Raw genomic sequence first — 8,911 nt, 5'->3', positions numbered from 1 at the left:
TTCACCAGGACAATCTTTATAGCAAGGGTAGTGATGCCAAGGATCTTCCTCTTGGTTTTATCGTATGCCCTTATGGTTTGGGTGGTTGGCCTCATTTCTTCCAAGTTGATGTCGATACTCTTTGCTGATCTCAATGGTAGCACATTCAAAGCTGACCCATTGTCAACAAGAACCTGGGGAACCACTTTGTCAAGGCATTCAACCGTAATGTGGAGAGCCCGATTGTGTTGGGTTTCCTTAGGAAGCTTGGAATTCGGGAACATCAGGGTCTGCACCGCATATGTTCCCCCTACTATATGTGCAAGATGTGTTAGATTTATCTCGATCGACACTTGCACATTAGCGAGAGACCTCAAGACTGCTTCATAGTGCAAAGGGGACACCATCAACAATCCCCAAATGGAGATATTTGCCTGGGACTTCCTGAGTTGATCACGCTGCTAGTTCCAGCCTCATTAGCCCTTGGTTGTTCTACTGCTAGAGCCTTGCCCTTGTCATCTTTCCCACTTCTAGTTTCCATCACGTTGATTGGTTTTTTCACAACAATCTCTGTGGGATAACTATCTTCATCATCACTATTGGTTAGGGTGACTATCCCCACCATAGGATCATTTTCTTCTTCTTATTCTCCTTCCCTGCTTGTGGTGGGAAGTCAACGACCTCCACAAATATCCACAGCCCTGGCTTACAAGTTCTTGATTGCATTGGAAACCTATTGGAATGTAGCATCTACCACCTCTGCGATTGTTCCATCTGGTCCTATTTCATCCAGATCATCTAATTGCTCTCGGTAGTAAATATCACTGATGGTTACTTCCCCCAACACTTTGTCAATTTCTTTTATCCTCTCCTGTATCTTTAATGTATACTTAGCACAACTTTTGTTCCAGCTCGACTAGGGAATCTGGTTCATCCAAATAAACTTGCATCGGCTCTCTAGATCCTTCATCACTTTCTAGATCTGATGTAGAATCATCTCCTCCCATGTAGAGGGAAGGGTAAATGCCACTTTTCGGGTCAGCTATTAGATCATCACCACCAATAGCATAGACTAAGAAACATGTCAGATATTCTAGTTAGTAATATTCTGACTCATCATCATAATCATTGTACCAAGGCCCTTGGTAGTCTCCCAGTCTAGATACCCATCATCCTCTTGAGAATCAGAGTCATCTCCATCCTTCTCATCTTCATTTTCGTCCTCATCGTCATCGTCATCATCCTCTTCTTTTCTAATTTCATTCCCACTTGATTCTTCATCAGATTCCTTAGGACCATCAAATTCTCTGGCATCCAAATGCTCATAGTGTTCAGACTGTACGAACCAGAATATTTCTATAGGGTTGGTCCTATCATTACTAGCTTGAAGTTGGACTAGTCCTAATTCACCATTCTCAGTGTCACTTCCTATGTGGATTAAGGAAATGCATTCCTTGATCTCCCCTATAGCCAATGTGGTTACTGCTCTGAGAAGATCAGCTATAATCTCTTCAATTACTTATGGATTGTCTTCTGAAGTTACAGCAGGTTGAATTAGAGAAGTGGGATTACTCTCCTGGTCATCCTCTAATGCATTTACTGACCCTGTTGATGAAGTCATCTTTGGGGAATCTGATAGTGCAAGCATATCCTTCCAATCGTACTCGTCCATCCATTCATCATTCTTTTTGGTTATACACCGAACCATGAGAATGGGATTGGTATGAGGGTGATGAGGGTATGAACTGGGATGGTATGAAGATGATGTAATGTGAGAGGTATGATATGAAGACTAGGGGTGATAGGATGAAGAGGTTCCTCTACTTTGATGGTGGGGTAAAGGTTGATGATATGGCGGAGGCTGATAATATGGTGGAGGTTGATAATATGGTGGGGGTTGGTAATGTGGTGTGGTGGACCCTTCTATGGATGAGGAAGCATGAACAGCAGGCGTACGATCTTTTAATTCTTCTTCTGATGATTCTCTTCTTCTGGGTTCCTTATGACTCCAGCACTTTGACTTATGACTCTTCTATAAGCACGGGCATTCATATGATTCTTCTGAGCTCTAGGTACAGTGAGTTGAGTGGGGTCACTCTCTGTAGTTTCTTCATCCAAATTGTTCACATGACCGGGGAGTGGATTGGTATTGACATTGGGAGGTTGTTTGACCTTGACCTCAATAGTTTCATTGTCTACTAAGTCCTGAATTGCATGCTGTAAACCCAAACATCTTTCAGTATTGTGCCCCTTCTGAGTGTGGTAGGCACAATACTCATGATCCCTATACCAAAGTGGAGGAGGGTTGCTGATCACTCTTAGAGCCACTGTCCCTAGCAATCCTTGCTTCTTTAACTTCTCATATGCGGCCATTACAGGCAATCCCAAATCAAAAAACTGCCATCTTGGGTGAGGGGCCTTTTGGGTGGGTGCATCTGCTTGTATTATGAAGGGTTGTGAAGAAGTGCCTGGTGAGACTGACTGTTGAACTGCACTCACCACATTAGTTTTTGGACCCTTTCCCTATCTGACTCGGGTGTTCTTGCTTGCATCTTAGGAGGATCCTTGATACTGGGCCTCTCTCAAAATTCTATTTTCCACACGCATTCCAGTGGCTATTAAGGCATCTAAAGTTTACAAATGCTGATAGTAAAGAACATCATAATAGGGTTTTAACAGGTTTTCTATCAACATCTCTACCTACTCTACTTCTGAAGGCCTATCTGCCATCTTGGCAGCCTTGTCTCTGAATCTCATCAAGAAGGGGATGAATCCTTCTTTTGGCTACTGCCTCAACATCTCCAGCTCCTGATGTTTCACATCCACCTCAGTATTATAGGAGTACTACTTGGTGAATGCTGTTAGTACGATTGCCTAGTTCTGAGTTTGTGATGACTCCAACTATGGGAGCCACCTCAGTGCTGGTCCTGATAGGGTTAATAGGAAGGCTTACCCCATTTGGTCATTTACAAGTTGCCACAACTTGGCGATGTTAAGGAAGACTTTGAGAGGAGCCTTGGGGTCTCCTGACCCATCAAACCTATCAGTCTGCCACTTGAATTTTTCTAAAATTCTTGCCCCAAAGAAACATATTTCCTCAGAATCCACTGCTTGGCCTTCTGAGCCTTTTCTTGCTCGAATCATGTTCTCAAACTTCTCTAAATGCTCTCTAAGTTTCCTTTCTTTCTCTGTCTCTGGAGGATTAAAGTAGACGTGTGTTGCAAATTCCTCTTCTTCATCTTCGATCACTACCCTAGGAGGAGGGACCCTGGAATAGGCCTATCGTTGACCATTCAGATGGGTAGGTGAAGATCCTCTCTGACAAGTTGGTCAGCCATGCTTTGGTTCTCCTAAGTCAACTCAGAAAGAATTCCCATGATGAACTATAGCTCTATTATGTTCCACATCTCCTGTAGCCGGTGCCGGCTCATTCCTAGGATCAGCTCTGGAAGGGTTCTGAAGTGTATGCAATATATGAGCTATCCCTCTCTTAACTTCAGCCATTTCTATCTGTAAGGCCTCTACAGGACGGACCCAGGCCTATTCAGTTGTTTCCATGTTGGGTGGATCCATGCTTACGGGGCTGTAATCACTTAGTAGTAGACAATCTCGAAGAGATAACAGAGGTGATTCTGGACTTAGGCGAGTCAATTGATTACCCTGATGGGTTCAAAGGGACTGCAGAGAATACTTGAGGTGTGGAATTGTGCTTGAACCAAAAGTGGTTTATTTTAGTACTTTTGAATTCCCAACACCTTGTTCATGCATTTACTAAATTAACAACCATTGATTCATCCAAAGTTAGTCCGCTTAAATAGGGATGGATAGGGTCTAATGCCCCTAGTCCACCCAGTGTCATAAGTGGGAAGTTTACACAAATGGCTTATTGAGAATATTCCCATAAGACATTCTATGTAATAAAGTTATACTTTCCTTGCTCTTTTCCCAATAGGTGTCCTTCCTCCTGATTTTTCTCGAGACTTCTCAGGACTTGACATGCTGCAACGGGATTGCCCCTGAGTCATGTATCTGGACATTCTTCTTAAGGAGGAGAGACACCTTTTATCTGAAACCCACTTAGGAAAGCAATTCTTTACGTCAGGAATATAATATAGGAACATTCCTTTTCAAGACCGCTAACAAGTCCTATAGTTAGCTTGTGGCACTCCTAGCTTCTTCATCTATTTTCTACATGGTGCGAGCATGCGGTGGATGCAATAGGACCGACAAGGCTTCCTTGATAGGATCTATATACGCAAGGTACGTGATCCTTTTGATATACTCATAGGTACGAGATCAAGGGGGTGACTTCTTTACCCATTACTCATGACTACACACAAGGTTAAGCAATTGGCCATGGGGTGGTGGAACAGTGAGTGATTGTGTGCGGAAGTGTAATGTAGGGTAACCATCATTTGATCTTAGAATGCCATAAGTGCTTGGACCTCCCGAGGGTGCTGGCACAAATACAGACATCCTCACCGCTTGATGACGCATTCGATCTCAGAATATTAAAAAGTGCATGGACCTCCCCGAGGGTGCTGGCACAAATACAACATCCTCGCTATTTGACGATACCTTTCATTCTTGTACAAGAAGCGAGTATCATTTGCTCTTAAAGTACTCTCCATGACATGCACTAACCTGCCTAAGGGTGCAGGTATGACAGGAAGTCCCTTGCCAAATGATTTCACTTCGAGCACGATGCATAATGCAGTTAGTGAATACAATTACAAATATGGGGTTAGCCAAACATGTTTTCAAACAAATGTGGTGGAAAATGTTCTTGAATTTAAAGGTAGCATCTAGTATTGAAAGCTTGACATTTATCCCTAGTGGAGTCGCCACTGTGAGGGTAGTGGATGAGCATATTTATGTGTGAAATCTAGTGTAGTAAAATATGCATTTTACATATTTAGAATGGAGCTACCTTGGGTTTTACTCTCTTTTTGCAGGTTTTATATTTTCAAGCCCTTAAGGACTATCGGGTGCTATATCTCCAATTTTATAATAAAGAGGTCCTATTTCTTTTTATGGTTGCGTACGAGTGATTATTCTTTTCAGGCCAGAAAAAGAATAATGGATCAGAACTGAATTGAGATGCTGAACCAGCCCATTTGCAGTTGTCGCAGAGGTACAAGAAATATTCCAAATGCCAGCAAGGATCGATGGACCACATCCTTAAGTGATTAAAAATTCGTTTTTGGTATTAACAACTACCTAGCGTAGTTGGTGAGTTGTGGTGTGAAAAATCACTTGCTTATTAGGAGGTCTCAAGTTTGAATCTCTTAGCTGCCATTTTGTTGAGGTTTTTATTTTAGAAGATTTTCTCTCTCCTACTCATCACTCAAAGGAGGTCGGCCAAAGGGTTTCTTATCCAAGAGGAGAGAGAAATAAGGAAATAAAGAGAAAAATAGCAAAAAGGAAGGAAAATAGGAAAGAAAAAAAAAGGAAAAAAATAATAAAAAAACATCCAAGATGTTGCCCACGTTTGAAGAATAGAGAGAAAAAAATAATAAAAAAAAAAGGAAAAAGGAAGCAAAATCGTTGGAGATTCCCTACTTCCTACAATTCTCTATCTTCTCTCTCCTCTACCTCATCAACAAGATAAAAAAAATCTTTTTATTTTTTTAGAAGTTAAAATCTTTAGCTTCCCTCCCCCATTCTCTATATAATAGAATTAACACAAGGGGAGGAGGCACTTCATTCTTCTTCTAGGATTTTTTTTTAGTTGCTCTATCTCTTTCTCTAGTTTTCTCTTTCTCTAGCTCTAGTTCTAGGTTTACGCTTTAAACACTTCTGTAAGTTCTTTTTATTCAATTAATGCAAGCACTATTGTTTTTGATTCAGTCTTTTATTTTTATTATTTAAGCAATTGAAGTTGTAATTTTCAAGTTCTAGTTCTAGGCTTAGTTCTAGGTGACAAGAACAAGCTATGAAGCATGTCTTTCAAGTTTAATTTTTTTCTTCAGATTTTTTTTCTCTAGTACTATAAATTTCAGATTTGATTTATTCCAGATCTAGTTTTTAGTACTGATAGTATCTCAAATCGATCAAGTTTTCAATTCAAGGGTTGAAGTTCAAGTAAGTAGGCTCCCTCAATAGTCTTCTCTCCCCCCCTCTCATTCCCTTTTCTAACTACCCTTTCTTTCTTATTTTAGATTTTAATTTCTGGCATTACATTATTGCTATCCCTTTCCCCCAAGGTTCATGGCTAGCGTATGCATTGGAGTTTTGCCCCTCTTAGCCATAAAACTATCATTTTATTGTTTTTATTTTAATTGTCTCCCTTTCCCTAAAGCCAAGTAGAGTGACTCTCTGGTCAAGTAGGGAAACTTATATTATGATGCATCCCTCGGGCTAAGAGAGAAACCTACTTGTGATTCTATCTCTACCTTTATCCCCTTTCTTTTACTTTATTTTTATTTCAGCATTTTTTTCCTTTATTGTTTCTTTTTAATTGCGTGGGTTGTTTATTTTCAGTTATTTATTTATTTAATTTTAATTGCATGGCTTGCGTCTTTAAATTCTTAGATGACGAATGGTTAGAACTTTATTTTAGATACATATGTTTAGGATGGTAATTAGAATTAGATCACAACCATTAATCGATTCACTTTCACATTATTAAAAGAAGCAAAAAAATAAAAAATAAAGTGGCTGCTCTCCCTACGTTCGACCCGTAGCTACACTGATCCATACGCTTGCGGTTACATTTAAAATCTCAAATAAGTTTTTGGCGCCGTTGCTGGGGAGACAGTTCCGTGTTATTTTTCACTTTCTTTTGAAAATTGGAGTGCTTTTTTTACTTTGTTTTGTTTTTCCTTTTCTTTTATTGAATTCCTGAGATGAACTACTTGTAATAATAGTTGTATCGGTGGAGGTCGCCATGCCTTACAGTATGATAAAGATAGGTTTTGCCCTGTAGCAGTACCTCAGGAATTGACCTGAGCAACCCCAGATCCCTGTCGATAAGCTCCCAAAAAGCCAAAAAAAATCATAAAAAAAAAGTTTTACGATCCATTCTTTTGTGGTTGTCTTACTCTAGTTGTGGGTAGTTTTTTGTTGCATGAGTGTTCGGTGGGTACGTAATACTAAGAATCAGTTAGAAAGAAGAGATCCAACAAGTAGTGACCCTATACGTGTGCTCTCTTTAAAATCTTTTAATATGGGAGACTAACATCAAAACCCTTCACCTAAATCTCTAAAAGATAGGTTCTACCCTGCTAGAACAACCCAACCTTCCTGCATAGTTCTACCACAAGCCCAGGGCAATACTTTTGAACTCAAATCTCAATACATCACTATGTTGCCCCACTTCCATGGGTTGACCTCTGAGGATGCATACCTATTTCTGAGGGAATTTGAAGAGGTATGTGTTCTAATTAAGATCCAACAGCTTTTTGATGATGCTGTTAAGCTTAGGTTTATCACTTTTGTATTGAAAGACCAAGCTAAGAAGTGGTTGTATGGGTTACCCACAAATTCCATAACCTCATGGGAACAGTTCACAGTTGTCTTCCTTAAGAAGTTTTTCCCAACTCACGAGACCAACAAGCTTAGAAATGATATCCTTCAATTTAGGCAAAAGTCTAGTGAGTCCTTTTCCAAACTTATGGAGAGATTCAAGAATCTACTCCAAGAATGCCCTCACCATGGCCTAGACTTATGGTATTTATGTCAAATAATTTATGAGGGTATTGATTACCCAACTAAACAAATGATAGAGTCTATGTGCCCTGAGGGATTCACATCCTTTACAGATGAAGGAAAGGCATAGGAATTCTTACTTGACTTAGCTGACAAAATCCGTGAGTGGGAATCAACCCAAGAGAGTGAAAGATCCATAGGAGGAAAAGGATATTTTGTGGATGGGATAGTAGCCAAGGAAGCCCATTTGGATAGCCTAATCAAGAGGATTGAGGCTATTATTCCTAGAGAGCCATCATCAGTCAATTTGGTTAAGATTTGTGCTTGGTGCCAATCCCTTAGACATATCATAGGAGAATGCCCCAACACCTCTAGGGGCACTTCCAATGATAGTGTTAATGCCTTATACCAAAATAATCCATATAGTAACACCTACAATCCAGGATGGAGAACTCACTCAAATTTCTCTCGGAATCAGGGCAACCAAGCAGAGCCTTCCAATTTTCATAATCAAGGTCAATCTGGACCCCAAAGGCCTCCCTTTGCACAACACTTTTTTCCAAATACTTTTCCTAGGTCAAATGTAGGACCTCAGGCTAGTTTTCGTAGGGCCCCTCTCCTATCTTCTTATCAGAAACCCCCTGGGTTTACCAACACTAGAGAGGCAAGTAAAATAAGTGACTTGAAAAAAAATATGGCCCTCCTCATGATAATCCATCAAAATCTTACGGGAGAACTCACCCAAGTTATCTCAATTATGGGTGAGAGGGAGAAAGGAACTTTACCCAGTCAACCAGAGCCTAACCCTAGGCATCATCAGCCTGTTAGTTCACAACCACCAACTAATGCATCACTGAATATAGTACAAGGTCAGACCCAACAAGGGCCCTCTAACTAATGTAATGTTTTTTATGCCCTTAGGAGTGGAAGAGAGTACCAACAGAGCATTCTCAAATCTTCCCCATCTATTACTCCTGTTAACTCTCCTTCAGTTGAGGACACAAGTGTGCCTCTTGTTCCAGGTTCGTCTGATGAACCTAATGATTCTTCTGAAAAAGGGCAAACCCCTAACAGTTCTTATGTTCATCCTGTCCCATTTCATAATCATTTGGTAAACAAAAAGAAGATTGCTTCCATGGATAAAATTTTAGAAGTCTTCAAAAAGGTAGAAGTGAACATCCCTCTTTTGGATGTCATATCCCAGATCCCTGCCTATGCAAAGGTACTGAAAGATTTGTGTACTCACAAATGTATCACTAGTGTGCCCAAAAAAGTATTCTTG

General features: G+C 40.3%; 1 non-coding gene across 1 annotated transcript; it reads right to left on the bottom strand.

The window, feature by feature from the left end:
• Positions 1-7,534: 7,534 nt before the first annotated feature.
• LOC122064709 lies at positions 7,535-7,641 on the bottom strand. Its single transcript, XR_006135803.1, has one exon. It is a non-coding gene; the product is annotated as a small nucleolar RNA R71 (small nucleolar RNA).
• Positions 7,642-8,911: the final 1,270 nt, after the last annotated feature.

This window comes from Macadamia integrifolia, unplaced genomic scaffold (genome assembly GCF_013358625.1).
Source record: "Macadamia integrifolia cultivar HAES 741 unplaced genomic scaffold, SCU_Mint_v3 scaffold1724, whole genome shotgun sequence".
Classification (NCBI taxonomy): domain Eukaryota; kingdom Viridiplantae; phylum Streptophyta; class Magnoliopsida; order Proteales; family Proteaceae; genus Macadamia; species Macadamia integrifolia.
The sequence above is the reverse complement of the archived record's forward strand: the minus strand, read 5'-3'. Positions and strand labels throughout refer to the sequence as shown.